At 40.7% G+C, this 24,897-nt stretch overlaps 1 protein-coding gene across 5 annotated transcripts in view; it reads left to right on the top strand.

The window, feature by feature from the left end:
• NRG1 (neuregulin 1) overlaps positions 1-24,897 on the top strand; it is a 522,222-nt gene that overhangs the window by 283,851 nt on the left and 213,474 nt on the right. Inside the window, exon 2 of one of the 5 annotated variants that reach the window (XM_074932869.1) lies at positions 10,279-10,399. The exons of the other annotated variants lie outside the window; for them this stretch is intronic. The gene's annotated coding sequence lies outside the window, so the exon portion shown is untranslated. The remainder of the gene's footprint in view (positions 1-10,278; positions 10,400-24,897) is intronic. 5 annotated transcript variants of the gene reach the window in all.

Here is a 24,897-nt window from a genome sequence, read left to right as displayed (position 1 = left end):
TGGATGGCTTGGAGGTGCAGCAGCTCCCAGAATAAGCAATCTCTGACCTTCCTGGTGGGAACAGCAGTCTTCAGCCCAGTTTTGCAATTTCAGCAGTCGCTTTGCTTCCTGTGGCAGAAGCAGCATTGCCTTGACATTAGCACTTGCCACTCACCTTCAGGCAAAATTCACTGTCTCCTCAAAGCCTGAGAACACCCTCCACAAATGTCACAGGTCTACATTGTTCTGCAGTATTCATGGACCTGGATTTCAGAGTTAGTTACCTCTGCACATCTCTCAGAAATACTTCATAGATCCTCATGGCTTGGAATGTCTGCTGCAGGGTGTACATAGGCTTACTCAATTACTGCAGTCTGGGGCATGCTGGAAAAAGCCTTCGGACTTCTTGCTCTTGTGTAATATTTGATCTGCAAGGAATATTTCTTGGTTTCATGTGATTATTTGTCTATATCCCTATGTCATCTGCAAACCTTGCCATGTACCATTTTGATAACAAAGCTGGTGAGAGCAATGGCTTGTGTTCAGTACTGGTAGTTTTGAAAAGGCGTGTAAAACCATTTCAATCCACTCATTACCCATATTTTAGCATTGTGTTCTGCAGGAGTCAGCTTCTGAATTTTGGGGCATATTTGCTTGCAGAACTCAACAGGGGAAGAACTGACCTGAAAGGAAGTTGCTACAACTTTATTTTAAGGTTACATTCTTACAAGAACAGTATGTGATTAATGAAGGCTTTGAGATTGTTACAGGCATGGGCAGTCTATGCTGTAAATGGCTATAAAAACAGCAGGAGAAGGTAATGTAGCTAATTCTAATCCAATGTTTATAAACAACTTGTCAGACTTTATCACTGTTGGTTAATGTCTATTAATAATGTATTAATGCTTTATAAACTATTTATAAATGGAACCTTAATATAGGAGGAAACTTAAACAATTCAATTCTATGCCTGTGGTTAAGTACAGAATCTTCTTCAGCTCCCAGGTTCGATGGGTATTTCTTCTAAAGCCTGAATAAGTAGTACTGCACCAACACTAATTATTGTTGGCCTTGATATATGCAAAGCTGATATGCTGACAGAAAAAAGCACACTACTCAGTAGGTTCTGATTTAGTATCCACATATTACTAATTGGATTCCCCCCTAACACTTTGCTCCAATCCCTCTCCAAGTGACTGAACATTGAAGGTTTGCAATATTTGTTTGCTAGTCCCAAGTCTCGTGTTGGATAAATACACAGTGGACAATTTTGCCGTGTGATCATAAGTAACCAGATCACACCACTTTCAATCTCCTAATTGATGGAGAAAGTGAAGTGTTGCTGAAGAGGAAGTAATTCACTGTCCTTAAGAAAAGAAATGAGCAGACAACCCTCTGGAGTTGCCACCAGGAAATGAGCTCATGTATTTCAACTGAGCTCAGTCCAGATTAATATACCTCCTTGCTCCCTCCTTTCCACATGATACCTGCAGGGACAAAATTAAAAATAAAGGGTCGATGTCACTTCTTCCTGGAGCTCAGCACTGCTTTGTTCAGATTTTTGGGTTTTTTGTTGGTTTTTTTTTTTTTTTTTCAGACTATTGAATGTGTCATAGGAATGTGACATTTTAAAAAAACATATTCACTCCAAAGCTGATTTTAAAAGATCAGAATACTTCTGTGATAAATACTTCAGGACAACAGGAACTAATAACTGTATTTCAAAATGTTATTTAAACGAATTTTTCATATTTATTCTTTACAGCCTAATATCCATTATCCATGAGTGGATTACACACTTTGCAAATTAACTAAACCATGCTAAAAATAAAACAAACTCAACTTTTTTTTCTCTTTAGATTTATGAATCATTCCACATCTTTTTCAAAGATAAGCATGGCGTGTTATGCTAGCCTAGTTTACATACAATGTAAACTGTTTGTAGCATCTTCCCCCCCCCCCCCCCCCCTTCCCTTTATCTGGGCTAGCCATCATTTGCCCTGGGTATCTGACAGTTGACAATGCACCCACCTTACCTCAAGACACCATGATCCTAAGGAGTGACGGTAACTAGGCAGAAAAAGGAGCAAATGGCTGTATAGTACAACACACTTGTGACATGAGTCCTCACAACACACTCTAGTCAACACCACTCTGAATCCCAGGTTCCTTCCCTAGCCTCCCTCTCCACCCAGCATGCCACAGTCTGGGAAGGAAAAGCCAATATGAAAGTGAATGCATTCCCAGAGATGTGTTTTTCATTGTCTTGGTTGGTTTTTTTTTTTCCAGTTTGATGTGAGGTGCATTTTGTGGAGGCTGACAAACAAGGCAGCATTGCTGTGCATTAACAAGGCAGTGCAAGCTCTCAACACATGTTCAGGATTAGTTTGAAATGAGCAGAGACTGTATGATCCATTGAGCTCTTTCTGATGATGCAGTGTCACTAGAAGAAATGACTTGTGTTATTCGTCTCCATCTGACACAGTCCTTAATGTTAGAACAAGCCATCATGGCTCTTCTAGACTGTAATACAATTTCTTCAAAAGTGATCTGAGCCTGAGGTTTTACTGAGCTGCACTTGGATAAGAGACTTGATCAATTAGGAACAAGCAATATTTTAGCACTTGTGAAGCCAAAGAAGAAAAATAAAAAGGTGTGATCTTCCAAAAACATATTGTAGTAAAAAGCCCAAACGTGTGCAATTTGTTTTAATTAAAGGTCTGTCAGAGGAACTTGCAAATTCAGTGGCTGTGCTGAAAGATCAAGCACTAGGAAAGAGGTACTACATGAACTACACAAAGCAAGCAGATAAAAGGATTATTTTTAAAACCATCTCAGTGATTTAAGAGTTACTGCCAGCATTTGGAAAATGATAAGCTTACAAGACCCTAAATCTCTTTTTCCTGTCAGTGAAACACAGGCTTCTAAGTGCCTACAAACCCCTGCCTGCAAAGATACCCCAAATGGAGTCAGGAGCAAGTGTTTGCTGATGGGACAGAGCACAGAACACTGGGATGTTGGCAGGCTACAAGCCTGGACCCAACTGCCTTCCCCCTGCTGTATGTCACCCTGCATCAGATGCATCAAAGGCAGATTTCAGCTAGCTGTGCAAAAATCATCGGAGTTAGCCACAAGAGTCTACAAAATGTAGTGGGTTTAGCAGGTGAACTCTTGAGTTCTCTCAGAGATCTTCTCAGATGGTGTGTGTGAAGTATGGAGAATATGCTCTCATAGCCTTACTAGGATACCTCATGGTCTGTCCAGCCCCTTGGGATAAAGTGTTATATGTGCCAGTTTGGGTAGATTTTTATTATCTACTCTGTAAAGAAAGGGAAAAATATGAAATATTAAATGCTGCTAAATATCATAATTTATGCCACATTCTCTTGCTGCCTCTTTAATGTCTCTGTTGGTTGTTCTTCCCATTAACAAACCACACTGTTTGGCAATTGGACAGGCCTGTTTAATAATGCCTCAGTCTGGTTTTATCGGAGATGTGCTGGTAACTGACAACTGAAAACGACCTGTCAGACAGTTGCACTCACTTCAGAATCAATAAAGGCTCTCCTTCATGAAGAATGATGGCAGTTTATCCATCACTCCACATCACTTTAATTTTTCCCACTGATTGTTCTTGAGAGATTGGCCAGCAACATCTATTCATCAGCTCATGTTTTCCTGTGGCAAACTTTTTGATGGGCTCCATATAATGTGAGAATGAGACATACAGGTTAACTCATTGATGAGTTTTATTTTAGGCCTGCTAATTCTATGAAAATGTAGAGTTCAATGGAGCCGTTCAGGTCTTCTCTTTGCTCTCCTGCTAGCCCAACTGGCAAACTGTGCAAAGCTTCTGCAGAGCAGTGCTGTGTTGGGGGTCAGGAGCACATTCCTTTCAAACAGACAGTCTTCGGACAGTTGTAAAAGTTGACCCTTGTGCTCTCAGTGCAGTGAATGGGTTTGAAAACTCTTGATTCAGTGCTGTAAATGAGACTTTTTGACACCTTACTCATTGACACAGGCAAAGCTACTCACTTCTAGTAGTAGCTTGGCAGTCAGTGAGGAGATGAGAGAAATGATGCTAGCACGTCTTCAATGGCAGTCTGCAAAAGCAGCTCTCTCTCATGGTGCTAGGCATGCCAGGTTTACACTGAAACAGAGGAGAAACTTGTATTGGAGATCAAGTGCTGATCTCCACAGTTGAGCAAGAGGTAGCATTGGCAAATCATGCCCTGAGGCATGTGTAGAGCACACACTCTGACAACTAGCTATTGCTATTCTTAAAAAAGCTCAGAGGGGTCTTCAATGCAAAGAAAAATTAGTGGAGAAGTCAAATAAACAAACCTCTGGAATTTAAAGAACATTTATCCTAAAGTCAGGGCACAACATCTGCACACCTCGAAATTTCTCCATTTCTCAGCTAGGTAAAAATAACTTCTTGCTTTTTCTCTTTGTTTTGTTAAATGCAGAAAGGAACTACCGTAAAAGTTCTTTGCCTAGACATATTTCTGTTCTGGATCTGAAGTGTTTCTTGCAAGGGATGTTTCTCTTGTCCCAGGCTGATTTTTTCTATATCAGCAAGTTACTGAAACTTTAGTATGAACAGAAAGCTACCGGATCATGATCCTTGTGACATTCTCACGAAAACAGGGACTTAGGACATATCCGTACACTTAGGGAATGTTGCTTATATTTAGGTAAAAAAGTCAAACATTTCCATACCAAACACTGGCAGATTTTAGTCATAGTATTACTGAGAGAAACATCTGTTCTCATAGTTCCTGAGATCTCAGATGCCCTGTGCTGATGCTCCCTTCATATCTGCTGCAAGGGCCAAAAATATATCAGGTAGGATTTCTGTCTTTTTAGGGGAGTGTGGTACTTTAAAGTCAGGTGGGAGGAGACAGGAGCTATATAAGTAATGTAACAGCCTCCTAGTTGATGGGCAGTGCAATGGAAAGAAGAGCTGTCTTTCCTTTTTACCTCCTACAGCTTCCTGTGATAGGCAGTCAGCACACCCAGAGATCTGCCATGGGCTGTGCATCATAGGTATAAATAAGAAGTCTTACACAGTGTTACAAAGATAAGGACTTCCCTTCTTCTGGGAGTCAGTGGTAGTTTACATATAAACAACTAGGAAATTAATTTCGAAGTGGAAGTGATCCCCAGCTTCACTATACAGCATTGGGGAAGCTCTCACTCTTTCACACAAAGAAATCATGGGGTGCTGGCTCTATCCATTTATCAGTTCCACCTGTTGTGAAATTCTCGGTCTCATTTCTCTGAGACAGTGTATGCAAGGATATTACACTGGAGCTTCTTGAGTGATTAATGTTACTAAGTAGAAGAAACGATATAATGTGGTCAGTCACCGCATCCTTCATTTCAGTTTGGTAAATTCAGCCAAAAGAGATTCAACTATATTTTACCTGAATTTTTCCAATTTCATTCAAGCCAGGTGCAACTTTCCTCCTAGTTTTTAACTTATATTTACACTTATGTGTTTGATCCTTGCCTTGCCTTGCCTTGCCTTGCCTTGCCTTGCCTTGCTTTGCCTTGCCTTACCTTGCTTTGCCTTGCCTTCCCTTCCCTTCCCTCACCTCCCCTTCCTCCCCCTCCCCTTCCCCTTCCCCTTCCCCTTTAGGGAATTAGGGCAGGAATTAGGCATCAGAACAGGGGTCCACAGTGGCTGTGGGATCTCTGTTTGTGGTTTCTCTGTTGGACTTGACAAAGCTCTTGGGCAACCTGTCCTGAGCTAATAGCTGAATCTGCTCTGAGCAGAAGGTTGAACTAGACTCACTCCCAACCTGAATCATTCTTTCCTTCTAAGAATAAGCATCAGAATTAAGAAAGCAAGTTTTCTCAAATAAGGACAAGAATAAAATACACTGGGCAGGTTCCTGTTGTGTCTCAGCCTTGACTACAAGCAATTCAAGCATAGTTAATTTCTTGCTATCATTTATGTTCAAACTTAATTGTAAAAATAGCAAAAGAGCAGAAAAAGGGTCCTTATAAAAGCTTGGCACAGAGTTATTTAACATAGACTTCACTGGCATGTCTTCTAGGGTTGAACTCTGCCTTTGTATAAATCTCCATAGTACTAACTTCAAATTTGCAAGTCTACTGTCAAGGCACTTGCCCCAGAATCTTAAGGCTGTCTGAATCTTTGGTCCTGAGCCAGAAAAACACTTATGCTCCTGCTTCAGCTTAATGAATTTAAATCCTGAGCTAATACCTGAAGAAGAACGCATGCAGTTAGTTTGCTGATCTTAGGCCATAGATAGAGAGTGGCTTACAAAGTGATAGCTGCTTTGTGTACTCTCTCGTTCAATGGAGTGGAACATACAGCTTCCATACATTAGCAAGCAGCTGCCCCAGAGCACTGTGAAATGCCATGTTAGGTTTGATGAGGCTGGTATAGTACTAGAGCTAATTAATTCACTACAAAATCCACCTTCAAGCCAGCGTTTTCGTAAACCTAAAGCTTGTTATGTGTAATTGTGCCATGCACCACACTTGTGCCTTCCACAGAGATAATGTTGGTTTTCCATTTTTCTCTGAAGGTGGGAAGGTCACTAGCTGCAACCAGAAAAGGCACAAATATAATACAAGAAAACTTCACTGAACTTTTAGGAGCTGTGAACCATGAAGAGCACACTCTATGGAGATTTATCTTTGTTAATAGTACTACAGATGTTGCACAAACTTGTAGGAAATTCCCATCTGGGCAAAGAACAGCACTCGCTGGGCACCTTATATCTTTACTGTGGCTCTTACAGGACATGAACTGTTATAAAATGACCCAGAGCTCCATGGCAGCAGGGCAGCAGCAGTGCAGCCAATGCACATGATGCCTCTTCCTGTGACTGCAGCCCCCATGACCCTCTAAGTGAGTGAGGAAGGAAGGAGGGAAGGAGGGAAGGAGGGAAGGAGGGAAGGAGGGAAGGAGGGAGGGAGGGAAGGAAGGAAGGAAGGAAGGAAGGAAGGAAGGAAGGAAGGAAGGAAGGAAGGAAGGAAGGAAGGAAGGAAGGAAGGAGGAGCCCCTAGTATGTTTTCCGAGGAGCTTGACCTCTACTCCACCACCCAAATCAAATATTAAACATGCCCCATTTTTGAAACTGCTTCATCCCCGCTCTGAGGAATGTTCTTTGAAAAGGAAGAAAATGGGTGTTTTCTTCTTTTTTCCTAGATGCAGGGAATGAATCTGAACACTTTGGTTTTAAGCAACCAAGTGGGAACTGAATACTTTGGGATATACAAAGAAAATTATTTTCATGTAGACTCTGTTAGGATTTTTGTTATTATTTCAGTGCATTCCATTACCTAGTGATATAGAAAACGGTAAGAGCAATGCACTTTCATCTTGAGAAAGGCAAAATCCTTAGTGGCAGCAATTCCTCTATGGGATTTTTTGCTGTTCTGAGAGCAGTTCTGATTCTTCTGTATGACTGTCATTCACATGTCACTACAGCTGATACAGTCAACTGATGGGGGGGTGGTTTCCATTCTATCAACAGTTCATTTATCTCTGAGTTGTTTGTGTTTGTTTTTCTGGAAATTTGCTAATATGTACAACTCAGTAGCCTGATACATACCATTATTCAAAGAATTCTCATTTTTAAATTCTTCTTTCACCTTAAAGAGACATTGACTTCATGAGCAGATCCCCACTCTGTTGGACCTATCTTTCCCCCATCAAAGTTCTACCCTGGTCCAGCAGGGATCCACTGAAATTATTTTGTTGTTGACAACAGTGGGATGGTATTAACCTTCTCATAATAGAGATTTTTTTCATAAAAGTCAAGTTAACTTGATGAAGAAGCCCTACTAGACATACAAGCAAGTTTGAAACCAGCTCTGTTCAATCAAGGATGAAAAAGGAGGGCTCTGTGCAGCACTTGTAGAATGAGGTATCAGTACAGTGCTGTTCATATCAGGATAAAGCCAGTACCTGCACTTTCTGGATTCACTTCCTCCTGATTATGGGAAAGGCTACTACCACCCCCAGGGACAGTATTAGTTTCAGTCCTGCGTAGAGCTGAATCTGATGAAGTGCCCATCCTTTGCATTGTGTTTGGCCCCAGCAGGCCAAGAAGATGTCTTTTCTAGTAATATGCAGGTAATACAACCCTGAAGGCCAAGTTTCACCATATCACCCCAAATGAAGTAGGTATCTGCTTTACTGAACTGAGATCCAAGGAAGAGGTCACAGGTGTCAGCTGTTGACTCTGTTGTATAGAAAACAGCTTCTTTCCTTGGACTGTGATTCCCAGTCCCACACACAGAACTGCCTTCCACCTGTTGTCTGTATGTTGCCTTCTTGTCTACTTTTTCTCAGACAAAATGAGTCTGTCCAAATTATCTGGCATCTTTAGAAAGGGCAGGATTGTATTACCCATGCTAGCCTGTCTGGTGGGAGAGATGAACTGGTGGGAGTAGTACAGTGAGTCCATTGTCTCTGCTTCATTGTGTTTTAGGATTCTAATGCATGTTCCTGACAAACTGGGAAGCAAAATGGCTTATTAAACCCTTATGCTGGAGGACTACAGTCCCGTAGGAAGAGCTGCACTGGTACAATGGAAGCATGAGAAAAAGTACCGCCAGAGAACTGTGTTTCTCCTTTACATCTTGCTGAGTAAATTCAATATTAAAGTGCTGGGCTTATGTGGTGGAAAATTAGGTTAAATGCCAGGTGTCTCCTAGTTTACTTTGGTAACTGTAATCAAAAATCGATATTTCAAAAGAATTGAAGCAATGGAGCTAATTTTGCATGCTTCCTAGTAATTTTTGACAGCATTTCAGAGCACAGATTGACTCTTACTTTTGTTTTAAACAACTCCCAGCATTGTTTCAACCTAATTTTTGGCTGAGGCCTCATATTTGTAGTAGTGCAAAGAAATTAATCATTGATCTCAAGTTCCAGAATTGCCATACAGAAGATAAAGGGGTGGTCCCGTGCCCCTCACCCTTACTTCCCCATCCCCAGCTGGTGCATTGGAATCTTACACCAGTTCTAGTGCTTATGTACATATGACCAGACAGATCAGGGAGCCAACTTCCCTTGAAAATAACAACTTACTGTCTCACAGCATAATTTTTCAGGGTTAGTTTTCTGTCATATGATTTCCCTTGTCTCTTTTTGCCAACACAAGAAAGAGAATGAGAACAAGAGCAGAAGGGCAAGACAACCTCTTTAGGGAATAGATTGCTGTGTATCGGTCACAACCTTCACAAGCAGAATAACTCTCAATTCCTTCATGTCAGGGAACATAAATAACTCCTGATACGGAAAATCCATTTTCTTTCCTTAGGTATTTTATACAGAAATTCCACACGTAAATTGGTTGCTCTGGTTTTGTTTTTAGGCCTCTCTTTTGAGCAACGGGAGTGGGTGCTTATTGGTATAGTTAGTGCAATCCTTGGGTTATCCAAAGCCGTATGTCTGTCTTCTCAAACCCCTATCATTTTTTCAGCATGTGCTTGGAAAAGATAGTAGCATTGTCATACTCCTAAACACAGCACAATAATCTGACCCACAGCTCCAAACTAGAAGCAAAGTGGAAGATTCTATTGGCTGATAAAGATTATCTTCTGTTTCCTGTTCTAAGGACAAAAAATGAGCAAAAATAAAGGTCATCTGTGTTTATATTAACAGTACAACAGTTCCACTATGTTTCATAACAAAGTTGGGTCATTATTTATCCACTTGTCCTTTATATCATTGCTTTGAACTCTCTGCATTTGCTTATCATGATATTTCTAAAATCTGTAAACAGTCAGGGAGAAGCATTTCTAGTTTTCTAAATAGAGCATTAGGTCATTTTATTATCAGAGAAATATAACGCTGCCCATCTGTTGTTGTTCCACATGTGGAATAGCAGACAGCCTCCTCCTAACCATTAATTATTTCAAGGAAGTTACTACAGTAACTTTGCCATATGGGCCCAGTTTCATTTCTGCTCATCAGCATAGCCTTCATCACAGTTATGGATGAAGTACAGGCCGTACTGTGCTAAAAAAACACCCATCCACACAAATCCTCAACTAACAACCCACTCTTGATAACATTTGCAGCAAGTGTTTCAGATCTTTGTCAGTGGAGCAAAGGTAGAGTTTCATTTTCACTTTAGGGCAATAATTCAGCTCTCAGTTTAAAATCAAGTTTGCATCTTCCTTGAAACCTATGGAAAAGGTGAGATTCTCTGCTTCCTATCTCTGATGTATCATTGCATGTAAGATCACTGTACAGCTTTCTTCAGCAAGATCTCTCTTGTTACTCTTGTATACTGTATAATACAGGACAGCAGTGAGGAGGACAACTGAAAGCGTATTCTTCCATGTTAGAAGATGATGGAAATGTTGAGGTGAACAAGTTCAGTCCCAAAGTAAAGAGAAAACAGTTAGAAGCTCCTCTGGGCAGGTACTGTATTTCTGCAAAGTATCTGTGCTGTGCTTAGGAAACTGTGCTAGTCCTTGCAGGTGCTACAGCAGTGCAAAAACACAAGACGTTATTTCATATGAATAAATAAAACTAAGGAGTTATCACAGTGGTGTGATCCACTTTTGAGTTTAGAGAACAGAGCAAATTGCACACGAACTTGGTGCAACCTCTCGCTTTCCTATGTACCACTGTTCGATTCCCACCACCTCCCCTCTGCTGTACCACCTCATTCAGGCACATCCTGTGCCCTGAGGAGTCATCATCTCCACCACAGGAGTAAGTGCACCAAACTGTGCATCAGCATGTGGTGCTTGTGTCTCTGTCTATGTAAATCTCTGTCTCATAGAGATTTACATTGAAAATGTCTGGCAAAATTCAGCAGTCAGCTTACTCCTAAAGAAAGTGTAAGCTAAGAAACAGCTTGGGAGCACCAAGATGGGTCTCTGTGGGCTCTCTTTGCTTCTCAGGACGACTCAGAGCACAGTAAGCTCCACAACACACTGAGGCTAGCCTGGGCCATGAGGTTTTTCTGAAGGACTTGTGGTCTCTCTCTCCTGAGAAGCTTATGTTGGGGTGGGGGCTGCTTGTTTTGCTTTGTTTTGAGGAGGGATTGTTTCTGCTTTGTTTTTTGGAGGATTTCTTTTTCCTGGTTTGCATTATGCAACACAAAGCTTACTCCCTGTGGGCATGGCACATTGCAATGTAGAAAAGGCCCAGGCACTCTTCATGATAAGAAATGTCTCCTTCACAGAGACTACATCTCAGCAACACCTTCTACACCTGTTCACAAGTTCTCCAGCTTCTCACCTTGACTAAGATCACTATACTAAACTTTCCTTCATCAGGCATTGCATAACATTCTCCCTGGCAAAACTGTGACCTTTTCCTGGGCAACTGTGACACTCAAGAACTCCCAAGCCTGATTTAGGAGTCTTCTAATAAATTTGTCAGCAGGAAGTAGTAAGCATGGGAAAAAAAGACTGAAAACATTTCATGGGCCAGCAGCACTCCCCAGACCAGATTGCAAAAAAGCTTGCAATAGACTGGTTGTGTAGATATTATATGGACTTTAGAAAGTGAACCCACATTGGCCAGTGGGACTACAGTAATTTTTCTTTAAAGGACAACTGGATGAGATTACGAGGAATATTCCCAGTTTATATAAAAAAAATCTGAGTATATCACATAAGTGATATATTGCGTATTACTCAGGACATAGCTTTGTGCATTTTCATGCAGTAGAGATAACTTTCTTTGTTGTTTTATACACATAAATCACATGCATGAGGAACATGAGGAATTAGGTACATGAAAAATGCATGAGAAGGAGCTTAGAAGATGGCACTCACTGGGAAACTACCCAAATCCTCTCATGAGGAAATGAAGAGGACAGAAATGGAAGGACAAGTGGCTTTGGAATTGCTACACAGCATGAGGAGTCTCTACTGGGAAATGGATGTACCATCTTCCTCTTCTGCAAAAGGAAGAATGTTCTCCTGGCTTAAGGCAAGGCAGTGAGAAAGTGCGAACTACAATGAGACTCAGTCCTATCCAACAACCAGCTTGTTCCTCAAACAGATTAGTGTGGGGTAGCTCCCTGCTCATACTGCCTGATGCTTTATCTACCATGCAGGAAATCCAAGCCAAATGCTGGTTTGCTCCATATGTATCCCCCCATGATTCCACTGAAGTATATGCTTTCAGGCCCCTATCCTGGTTACCAAGAATTTTATCACCAGAGACCTGATCAAAGAGGAATTTTTACTGAGAAACTCTTTTCTTTTTTGAGGTCTGTCTTACTGCAGATAATTGTTATGTCTCTGTGAGGTGAGACAGTTTTCAGTGTGAAGATTACCAGGGTTTTTTTTATGCCATGGAGAAGAAGCATCCTGTCTTTTATTTATTGAATTCTCAGCGATCTATAACTGATTGAATGGTCTTGGACTACTTTTAATATATTAACCCACAGTAATGTGCAAATAAATTGCAAGTATATGTTAAATATGGTTTTTTGTTTTCACATTTTTCCAGTATGTATTTTTGTATGTATGTGCATGTGATTATGACTTCATGTGCATCAGGGTGCAGGCGAGATGACTTCTAAACATGTTGGTAGTGTTAAGCATATTCCACCCTTGAGTATAATCCTCCCATAAGCAATGGCCGTATATGTAGCAGCAGGGACAACCACAAAATGTGTGCTATACTGAAATCAGTGCTTCACATTAAACTGGAGGCTGCTGCAAACACAGTTAATCTCTCTTGCTTGTTTTTCTCTCCCTTTCTCAGACTTGTGTATCTTTCATCCAAACAACTTGTGATGTGCTAAGGAAGTCCCTTGGCCTAAGTCTTCACTCTATGTTATTTACATATCAGGAGTGTAGGCTGTGCTTGTTCCCATACTGACCATACATTACATAATTTAATAATGAAAGCTTAGCCCTGAGAACTTGGCTGTGTATCTTAAAGATGATACTTTATTTTGCTTATGAGGCTGGCAACTGTTGGCACAAATCTCTAGATGTAGCTGTGTCCATTTCATGAAGCTCAGCTTGCCTCTTGTATGCTTCCTCCAAAGAAATGGAGTCTGGACAGAGGAATCCACCAATCCTACCATGGTTTTCCACCAGAAGATGCCTGTGTGTAACGCTGCTCTCTATCTAGATCCCTGTTACAGAGCTCTGTATCAGCACCAGCATTTCCAAAGATGGGAGCACTGCTACAGGCAAGGCAGGTTTTCCATCACTTTTACATTTCTGCCTGCAAATCTTATAAGGGGCCTTTATGAAACACATAGTAAATATATTATAAAAGATATAAAGTAATAGGGCAGCAGTAAAGTAAATTATAGTAAGAGTGAGTTAGGGTCTAGAAGGTAAGCAAGGAGACTGTAAAAGAAGGGGAAAAACAATGAGGGTCACCTGTTTTTTTAGCAGAGATCTAGTATGGAGTTTGAAATCCTTTCCCACAAGGACTAAAAGATGTGTGTGTCACATGAGGAAATGAACTCTCCAGGATGTGCCTTGGGAGTGCTCTAGGGCAGAGGTATTTTGGGAAGAGATGATAATGTCCTTAAAGGGCAGTGAAGAGATTGTGGAACTCCTGTGTGTGGGTTCTGGGAAAAAAAAAAGATATATTTGAAATCCCCCCCCCCCAAAAAAAAAACCTCCTGGAAAATGCGAGCAGTTGGGCTAATTGTAGACACTTGGAAAATGGAAAGACATTGCCTTTTTTTCCCCTTCTAAACAGGAGCTTTTCTAATCTGGCTTCTGTTCAAGGCATAAGGAAAAAATGTCTTCATTTCTGTCTCTGTTATATGTACTCTTCACAGTCACAGCCTACAAACCTAAAATAAAGGAAATCACCAAAGGCTAAACCCAAAATATTCCACCACACTGCTTATCAGTCATTAGGAAGTGGCCTCTTTTCATGGATGGGTCCATAGTTCTGTTTCCATTTTTACCCAGCCATCAAATAGGAGCTCAGGAAATACTTCTGTATCTAACAGGCGGATATATCAGCGAGTGTACTTATTTGCAATTCCTCATTATAGTAATCTAAATTATATAAATGATAGGAAAATTGTAAAAAGATAGCTCTAAAGCCCATTATCAACTTCAGTGGACCATGGTAGACAACTCTTTTTGGTGCTGACATTTATGCATTCTTGGTGTTATCTTAGCTGAGATTATATTTGTCTTACTGGAAGCACAGTCACATCTCTGTCAGACTGTGTACCTGACCAGATTCCCTCTGAAATCCATGTTGTTTAATCTAGTTAGACTCATCATCTTGCAGTAGCAACTCTGAGAAAATGGTGTTGAATGGTAGATTTTCAGAGATACTTCTTTATATGAATCAACTGTAGAAATCCCTTCTTTGTTTCACATTCTATTTCTAGGACTCAAAGAAAAACCTTGAAGGCTGTGACCCTGCTGTGAAATATCTCCAGACTGTTGATCACTAGAGTCTGCAACAAGGCCCATCTTTTTGCCAAGGCTGCTGAAAAACTAGAAAAAAATAATGTATTTAGATTAAAATTAGAAACTTGTGTGCTTCTACTCCAGAGTTGGGTTGTTTTGGTTGTTTTTTTTTCAGTGCTCAGTGATTTCCTATTATCTGTGTTGAAGGATTGCCCCACTGTTGATAACTGTGCCGGTTTTGTCTAAATGTTGATTTGGTTATCTGTCATCCTTGCCATTTAGTGCATCTTAATGATATCCTAAGCTGATTTTGTTTTATATTCCACTTGGGTTTGCTATTTAGGGCTGTAAATCATGATTTGGAAAGTTAAGAGACCAAAAATCCTATTCAAGGAAGCAAGAGGAATCTTGCATAGACAGTTTTCTTAGGTTGCTATAGCACATTTCCATAATCTCCAGGGTCTCATGGACCATAAAGTCCTTTGGAGTGCATCTTGATGTGAACTGTTCTGATGTATAATGGACTTCAGCTTAGTCCCAGAAGCACACAGTAAACAGCTACAGGGAGGAGGCTCTAAGAGGTACCACAGTGTTGTTGAAATCTGCCACCCTACATGTTGCCTTCTTTATCTGTCCAGAAGGAGCTATCATTCTCAAAGCATTTGGCTCTTCCACTAACTTTGTATTTTCAGGGTTTTAGCTGTTCTTGAGCGGCTTAGTAAAAGCACTGAAAATTACTGAAAAATCCCGGAGAAATCTACAACACTGTCTTGAGTTGATCTTCTGAATCACATTTAAAAACTGCAGTTCAGTCAGCAAAAGATCTGAGTTGGTGCGCAAGCTGTGCCCTTTTCTCTCTTTTCCTTGTTTTAAGACAACAATTAATCATGGCAGAAGAGGTAAATGAGTGGGGGATTTCAGTGTAAACTGTGCTGGTGGATTGGTAAACATTTCTGGTAATGTTGCAAATAGCCAGTACAAGTGTAAGGAATGGAAGTTTAGCTTTAGGCCTCTATGTTTACCATTATGACTATAAACTGTTTATAAGAAGACGAGTACTTTAAATGTTCCTGAGGAGATGGGCAAAACCACATGACTACTAAGGGTTTAACTGAGATAAAATGTTTGACTTAAATTCAGAGAAACTTGGTCACTTTGCAGCCGTGGTTTGTCATTTAAAACATTGCTGTTGATATTGTGCTGTGACGCCAGCCTAAAACATTTATGGTAACTCCAGAAGTGAGGTGTATTAGAAGCTGGGAGACAACATCTGGACTCTTCCTTATTACTGTGTCCTCAAACAGCTAATTCAGAGTTGTTCATGTAAAATAACAAAGCAACCGCTCCCCCTGTTCCTATGTTTTTTATTGGAGTTGTTAAGATGCGGACTTAAACTTAGTCTTTCAGTAAAGCCCTAGGTCCAGGATGCATGACGGTAGCTGAAGGTGTCAGTTTGCGTGGTGACCATTAAAATATTGATTAGGGTTTTCCACTAGCTAAGCCACTGTCTAAAAGTTTGGGAGATCTGGGTACTGTTCTCTTGTGGGTTGTGAACTGGACATCACACCTCCCACGTGTCTGCCAGCTGCTCTCCATGCTGGGGAGCTTGGAGTCCATGGCTCAAATTCTTCCTCTGTGTGAGAGAGGTCAAACGACCATTTCCCATCATCAAGAAGTTCTCCAAAAGACTACCAAAGTATTCTGATTTGAAGTTACTATCTATCCTGTTAAAACTGTTTTACCCTACAGATCAAAGTGGAAATTAAGTGGAAGAGAGCATAGCTCTCCAACCAGATCATATGGCACTGGGATGGGACAGCAAAGCCCTCGATTCCAGCCACTGTTTCAGTGATTTTTTAAACATCCTGTGAGGTTTGGCACCCTGACTCAGGATTTGTAAACATGTGGTATTGTTGAGTAAGAAACCAAGCTATTGCTGCCAGTACAGGTGTGGAATGATGTCTGAAGGAGAAGGTCCCTCACCTTGGTGAGGCTCTCCACAGCTCTGACCAAACTCCACTCAGCAGCAGTTCACAGTAGCTCAGTGTTACCTGAGAAGTTTTGATCTTGGGATCATTCAAAGGAAAAGGACAAATATGTAGCTTGTCATAGGTGTGACTGTGACAGGCTGAAGTTAAAAACGCAAAAGAGTTTTTTGTTATCTTCCAAATGTGAGTGCTCCGAGAGTGGATTTCAGTCTGACATCAGAACACATTAGCAAGAGATACACAAGGACAGATACACAACATTGCTGTCCTCACCTGAGAGGTCTATGTTTCTCTGTTTCTCTGATCCACATTAACACCTTAGCTGATTGCTTTTTTGTTAGCGTGGTACCAAGAAGGTTGACTGATAGTGGACTGAGCTGGCAACAAATGGCATGCCTCCTTGAGAAATCTTTAAGTAGGAAAGACCAAATATGAAAGAGAAGCATCATTATCCCATGTCATTTGTTTTGCCCTTTAACCCTGTCTTCTCCATGTGCTTGGATCTGATGACAACAAACTGTCTTTTTCTGCATGTGCTACTCAAGAGACCATGTAATTTTGTGTGACTTTTGCTTTGCAGGTGGGTGTAGCCTCTTTCACGCTACCCTGAAGTCAGGCCTTATCAGCTGGTGTTTTGCTGTGCTTTCACTGTCTTTGTGACCGTTGTCACGTAAGGTCTTTCTGGGTTGCACTACTGAAGTGTCTGCAGCCTTACTGCGTTTATCCTCCCTTCGCCCTTGTGCCTCACACACGTCTTAGGGACCTATCTCCCAAGCTTTTGACCAGCATCCAACTCATTGAACCTCCTCAGTATTGCAAATGCTCTTTTACTGAAGATATGTATGAAAATATGTATGAAAACCTGCTCCATGTCTTGGAGCAGCTCCTGTGGAAAGTGCAATGAGGAAAATGTTGTTGGTGAACTGGTGGGGAAAGATGCCTTCAATGCAAAGAATTCAAGGTAGATACAACCTCTGCCAAGTTTCTGGAGGAAATCCTCTCAGATTTAGAGGGCCTGCCAAGTAAGAGTCTCTGGATAACTACATGGAGAGTATCTTGGATGGAAAATACGGTTTAGTCCTATCACATGGGAGGAGTATTCTGTGGCATTTTTCTAGTATTTTTAGATTATTTTGATGTAGAAGTAACCCTTCAAAACCATGCTCCCTGGGCTAGTACTTAGATTGAGCAGTCAGATTTTACTTTTCAAGACTCTGTCTCCAGACCGGCTAAGAGGCTGCAGTAGCATAGAGTGTCTTCAAGCTGCTGTAAATGTGTAGGGGTGTTTAGGTTGCCATGCTCCATTTAGCTGATGAGGAAGAACTATCAGTGCAACCAGTTATAAATATATAGCTAACATCTACCTAGAATACAGACATCTCATGCTGGCCTGTAGACATTACTGAGATCATAGCTGGGACCACAGCAATATATTTGCAAGAAAAAGACAATTTATTACAGACCAGCAGACTCGGCAGGATTACACTGTATCTCTTTGTACAGTAAAAGGCCAATTTAATTTTCTCTGGTATACAGGATACTGGCATGTGCCTAATGTCCTTTGATCCTTCCAGAAGGGAGAAATAGTTTATTATTTGCTATTTCTAGATCTGAAACCAATAAGAAATTTAGTTTTTATTTTTCTCTGTGGAAATCACCTAGAATCATTAATCCTGCTATTTTCTTTGCCTTCTCTCAAAGATCAGAATATGAAAAGATCTATTTGATCAGGCATTTATGTATTCAGCTGTGTTGATGAAAAACATATTCTACTTTATACATTCATACTTTTTATACAGATATGTTTCAATTTATGTGTGTATTTGTATGTATGTATAAGTATATACACACACGCGTGTACATCTGTACTACCACCCTGATATCCATAGAAGCTATATATTGAGAGAAATCGCATGATGGATTTCGTTACTGACATTCCTCTTGCAGCAATGGTCTCTTTATCACAGTTCAGTGGTAGATTAGTGAAAGGATGGGCAAGCAGATTTTTTGTTTTGTGAATGAGCCATTGCAGTGGTCTCGTGCTCTTCATGAGATTTTACCTATGAGGTTTCTCCATTGTCTTGACAACAAAGCCTGTAAAAAGAAAGTTGCATCAGCAGCATCTCACTGAAGCTGCAGGTGAGCCTGTACCAAGTGTGAGGAAAAGGAAAGAGGGTTCTGAGTGTGTTTCAGACTATGGGTCACAGCAAGAAAGCAGAACACTTGGAACATTTTTAAAGGAATGATCATGTAAAATATTTTGGAATACAGTCAGACACTGAGGCATAAGTCTATGGAGGATGTATGAGGTTAGTCAGTTTGAGCTTCTGGTGGATTTCTGTAATGTAATCACTCCAGAGTCTTGCCCCAATAATGAAGAATGACTCAGCACAGCTTTTCTCCAAGCTGTGTGTGGGAATCCTCATAAAAAAGTCTTCAGTTTCTCAGCATTTAGCATGCATCATGGACAAGCACTAAAAACTAGGAGGTAACATTTCAAAATACGAGTTCATACTTGGACACCTAGGTCCTGATTCAGGAAGATATTCAACACTTCCTAACTCTTCTTTATTTCTAAGGAAGTCTGATACACACTCTTGGACTTAAGCACGTGTGTCTGTAAGTGCTTTGCTGAATCCATTGATAACAGCTTATATTCTCATTGCAGCCTCTCACCTCAGTTTCTGTTCAGTTTAATCATATTAATGAAGTTCGCTGGAAATATAAAACTAGACCTGGGTCAACTAGCTATGAATAATCAAATATATGAAAATATAAAGTGCACCTGTGGAAATCATGTTGTGCCAGCAGGCATTCTGTTCAGAGTGGTTAAAACTCATTGAATAAGTGGCTCGTAAATTATTCGCTCATTTGTAATAAAGAAGTAGTTTTCACCAGAAATCTTGGACTGTTCTGCTAAATAAAGCAGAGATATAAACTGAGAATGGGAAGGAATCTAGTAAATGACTTTTGTTGAAGCACTGTTTTCTATGTCATCCAGAATTGTAACTGAACATTTTAAACAGGTTTTATTAGATGTTAAAAAACAGCAACAAAGGACTGGATTGACTCAGAAGACCAAATCTCTAATTTGGACCTAACAATATTCCTCCTTGTTTGGCTGCTTTTACAAATGGAGTAAACTACACATAAATGAATTTGCAGAATACACAGGGTTTGGAGAGATTTGGACAAATAGATAAGGAACAGTACTTATACAGCTGGGTCATAAGACAGACGAAGAAGCACTAAAACAAGGTTTATTTAGGAAAAATGGGAGCTGTGTCAACCCTGTATCGAAGGCAGAATTTATTCAAAAGGTTGTTTAGGCAAAGGTCTGGAGTGGACAGAGGAAATCAAGTTAAAAAGAAATGTGTTATGTGATCAAGACTATAAATATACTGGTTAAATCAGGTCCTATAAACATCGAAGTATCTGCTTCCTAAAGCAAGTTTGTAATGGATCCTTATTATATCATGGCTGGGTCCCTATATGCAATTGTTAGAAGGTTCCACAGTTTCTGAGCAATGATGATAACCTGAAAAGGACATCAAAAAAGAGAGACAAAGATTTATTATCTGTATGATTCAACATAGGGGGTGGTAAATACAGATTTATTATCTGTATGATTCGACATAGGGGGTGGTAAATGATACCGAATGGCCTGCAGGTGTGTAGCATTTGTCACACTCTGCTCTATAGGTGACAAATGAGCTCCTGACACAGCTCATTTGGCTTACACCTTGAGATACTGGTCCTTTAGTGGGGTAAAGCCTTAAGAAATTAATTTACATAAGTCAGTGATCTGTCTTGGTAGGATAAGTCTTGTCAAAATGAATCCTTTCCTTTGCCTGCTTTTTGCACTGTTTCTCTGAAACATCTATGCAACCTAAAGAGAATGATAGCGAAACACAGGACAAACCTGGGAAATGAGTGGAGAAAAATGAAGAAAATTCAATTCCATCTTTCAGATCATGTGCTTAGTTTTTAGACATATAAAATACCTGTAGTGTATAAAGATCTGAGAGCTCTTATCTGTGCAGCATGAAGATCTGGGAGCAGAACCTAGACACAGGACAAGACCTTGGGATGGTTATCCTCAGAAAAATCAGTTTCTCGGTTTCAAGTGCTCCTTGTGTGACCATATATTAAAAGTATTTTTTTCAATTTAAGAATGGAATTAAATAGCACACTACTCTGCAAGAGACTTTAGTCTTAGATCCTCAGAGATATTTGTCATTGTGAATTAAATGCCTGAATGGTGGATCCAGATGGCCCATTCTGAATGGGAAATGTCCTTAATCATTCGTTTGGTTTAGGCACCCTCTTTTGAGTCAGCTGTGCAAGTGAAGGTATCAGCATTATCCCAATGGAAGCTGCCACCTGTGCAATTCTACTGTCAGAGTGGTTCCCCAATACGTTGTAGGCAATAACAGCTGGCATAACATAAACCCAAGACATGTAGTTGAAGTGTGTAAATCAACCTGGGTGATTTTCCCTGAGGTGGTAATGAGCACCTTGGGGATGATAACATCATCATCTGGCTTAGCTTGGTGCAGCATCAGAATCTGTCTGTAGCTGTAAGGCATGGCACCAGCATCACCACACTTATTATATACTTGCACCTGGCCTTCAAGCTCCAAATTGGAAAAATGTGCAAGCAAAACTGGCACCCTAAAAATGTGAAGGAGAACCAGAAAAGAAAGTAATCTATAATATGACAGCTAAGAAAACTCTCTTGAGACAGGGGAGAGCCTTCCTTTATTTCAGCTTGGTTTATTCTGACCTTATGTCTTTATAAACATTCAGAAACCACAGTAGAGCCCTTTCAGTTTTGGGGACTTTGGGATGCTTTTCTTCTCACAGGGCAACTAAATCTCTTAGAGGCTTTGTAATAAGAGCTTTCTCCATCCTTGTCACAGATAGGCTCCCTCCCTCATAATACTAATTGCTATTCAGACCATGAGGAGAAGTTTCACCCAAGAAATTTGACAAGCTGTGTCTACAAGACACTGAGAGAGCACAGCTGGACTTCACAGTCTAACAGGCAGAGCACAGTAACCTGTAGATGACATGGGAATGTGTCTGCAGGAAGGCTCATTAGAGGAATAGGATTAGTGTGCATCAGGACCCACTCTCAGACAGCTTACACAAAGCTGTACCTGCAATCTTAGGCTAGTGCATGGACTGAGGGGATGGTGATTTTGATTTTCATCACCATCCATATTCAACATTTGTATTTAATTTCTTGGTGATTTTTAATAATTAGTTAAAGCTAAAATTGACAGAGAAGTGTACCTATTTCAGTGGAAATCTCAGAGTTCAGGGCTGGGAAATTCAAAACTCCCCAAATACAATAAATGCAGAGTTTTCACTGGCACCAGGCAAAATACCTGTTTCTGTGAATGTCAGGCAGCATGACCCATTCTGTAATTTCCAGTAATGTGAAATGAAAGCAAAATACAAACAGAAAACAAAAGAGTGGAAAACTCCGAAACAATCTGGTTACCAGCAGTCATCCATCCCCTAAAATTTACTAAATTGTAGCTTCAAACTAGCATTTATCTTTTCTCTCAATAGCCTTTTTTCCAGGCGTCCATACATAGCCATCTTTATGGACTTGGGACTGCATAGAGATCTCTTATAGATCAAAAAGTAATGGAAAATGATCTCTCTCCATTGTCAACAGGAATCAGACAGGATAAATGTTTTCTGCATTCATATTTTAACAGAAACTGAGGTTTCCCCAACAGCTAACTTTCCATTATTCCAAGTCCCCATGTATGTCAGCCCTGACTGCAAAGGCAGCCAGTTTCCATATGGACTGAGAGATCATTTTATTCCCAGACAGACCCATACACCACTAAATTAGCCATCCCTGCCAGCCTTCTCCTGCAGGTGCACATACAGTCCCCCATGATCTGTACATGGTGCATTTGCAGGGCAACACTCCCAAGACAACTGGCCCACTGGTCAGCTAGTATCCCACAGGCTGAGGAAGGGCTGCTGGGGCCTTGGATTGCGTACTCATTGTTCACATCCTATGGGAAGCTAAGAGCCTGATATATCACTATCTTCAGCACACAACTGTCTTTAGATAGTGACTCACCAGTGGTCTGCTCTGACTCCTACCCAAATTCTATTTGCTGTCCTTTTGTTCAAGAAAATAACTTCTCTAAACTTGAAGACCGATTTGATTTCTTGAAGACGTTATATTGATTTTTTTTTTCTGGCCTCCTGCTAATATTTGCTGGTATAATAGACCTGAAATGTAGAAGGGGTAGCTTAGAGCAGGTACTGAGCTACAATGTAAGGGAATACAACAGGCTCCATTAGCACCTTTCACCCTTTCAGAAATATTCACAAATTTACCTGAGTAGCATCTCTGTAAAGAACTCACTGCCTTTTCCTTTATTCAGTCACTTTCTATGGTTCTAGGCCCTCAACTAGCATGGCGTAAAAGAATCAGGCACAAAACCTGAAGCTGAATGATGACTAGGGCTGATTCGGACTTACACACAGCACACCAAGTCATGAGCTCTGACATCTTTATTACTACTTCACTCCACTTCTTTCTCAGAAGATGCTATTCCCATGATGGCCTGAGAGAAGTACACATGCCTACACCACAGCCCAGAGTATTTCCTAAGAATGCTAATCAGAGGTGGATGGAAAGGCAGGGAGTGGTTACACCTTAACCTGCGGCAGATGAAACCACCAGAGCTCATGATTCAAAGCCCTCATATCCCAATCACACCATACAGGTAGTGTGAAATGGCCTTCAAGGCTTTATATAATTACAGGAACAGTGCTACTGTGCCTCACTGCAAAGAAAATTCCAGGTCCATTTAGGAATGTACTCAACTCTATAGATTCAGAAAGAAAACCAGTTACACAGTGACTGAAGCTGCTCCAGTTGTTCAGGGAATTCATACCCAAGACACATGAGGCTGTTAAAGAATCTGGAGGAAAACTGGGGACTGTTCTAAGTATTTCTAAGCTACAAGACACAATGGAATTGGATATATTTTCTTTGAAAGTTGTCAATCTCTAGTGTGTTTCCTCCCTTCACTTTTTGAACAAAAACTTAAAAGCAATTCTCTACAGATTTGCTGTGCTTTCAAGGTGCATTTGAAAAGGCTTCATTGTTTTCCCCAGAGTCTCTTGAAGCTTTTATAAGTATCTACAAGCTTGATGGCAGAAGAAAATGCATATGGTCCTCTTTCTACAAAAGTGCTTGACTGCTTCAAGTGAATAATCGATTGGATGGCTGACTTAGCAGTCAATTGACCACTCAGGTATCCAGTGTGATCAATAATATTCTCTTTCTTTCCTTGTGAAGTGAAACATACATGTCTCTTTTGATGTTGTGGAAACACTGAGGTCTGACGTAGCCTTTTAGTTAGGTGATTTCACCTCTGAGGCAGGAAAAATGGGCCTTTTGCAGTCAGTGGGTGCAGATCAAAACAAATGGGAGACAAAGAGTTCATACAGTGGGAACCTGAATGAAGGCTAAAGGATAGATGGCTGTGAATCGGGTTGAGTTCTCATTTTAGCAGGCAGACAGATCATCCACAGCTCTCTGTTCCTGCTCCTTCATGCTCACATGAAGTTTGAGAGTTCAGAAGTGTTGTCCATCTTCTGTGGAGCTTGGGAAATCAGTTACCAGTGTTTACAAGAAGGGGAAACGTCTTCCAGTGTGCTTGAAGCACCATATTCATAAGTGACCTTGTAATAACAAATTTCCCTGGGTATATTTTGGTTGTTTTTTGGGGAGCTGATACCAACACTAGTTGTCCGTACAGACATCAGACTGGAAGTGAAGGTCCAAGGGGCAGCCAGAGACTGACCTTTGAAGCTCAGGGGACCTCCTGTGCCTGAACACAGTCAGTGGCTGAATACATCGATAGTATGGCATTTGGCACCTACAGAAGAGCAAGGCACGCCTACAACAAGGTGCTACATGGTGGAAAGATAGATACACAGCCACCTTTTAAGGCCAGTGTAATCATATTCTCCTTTATACCACAATCACTGTAAAAAAGGTGTCTGAAGTCACAGGGTCCCTTGGATTCTTTTAAAATATGTATCCGGAAGCAAACCAGCTTTCTGTGTGGTTAATGTTGAGTTGGAGTAGAAGTTTATAATGAATTTTACATTCTCTCAGTATGCAGAATATGCAGGTTCTCATTTCTGTAAGTTTTCTTCACATTGACGCAGGAGTGCTAAGTGAGTGCTAATATGCAGCCAATATAAAACCAATATAATATGCTGCCAGAGTGATGTGAAACAGTCTCTTAGCAGAATAAATGGCTGTCTGGAGAGTTCATTACTGTCCATACAGTAGCACTGCACCCAAAGGATTATAAAGTATTCTGAGCTGCATTTCTTTTTGGCTGAAGGTGATTTAGCATTCAGAAACAAGTTTGGTGGATAGCCAGATAGCATGGTCCAAGTCCCACAACAAACCTTATTTCTGTCCTGTGAATTTCCAAGCAGGTTTCCTCACGGAATGGCTCAAACACATTCATAGTTCCATGCTTTCTTAGTTGAGGTTCATACAGCA

This window comes from Athene noctua, chromosome Z (assembly GCF_965140245.1).
Source record: "Athene noctua chromosome Z, bAthNoc1.hap1.1, whole genome shotgun sequence".
Lineage (NCBI taxonomy): Eukaryota > Metazoa > Chordata > Aves > Strigiformes > Strigidae > Athene > Athene noctua.
The sequence above is the reverse complement of the archived record's forward strand: the minus strand, read 5'-3'. Positions and strand labels throughout refer to the sequence as shown.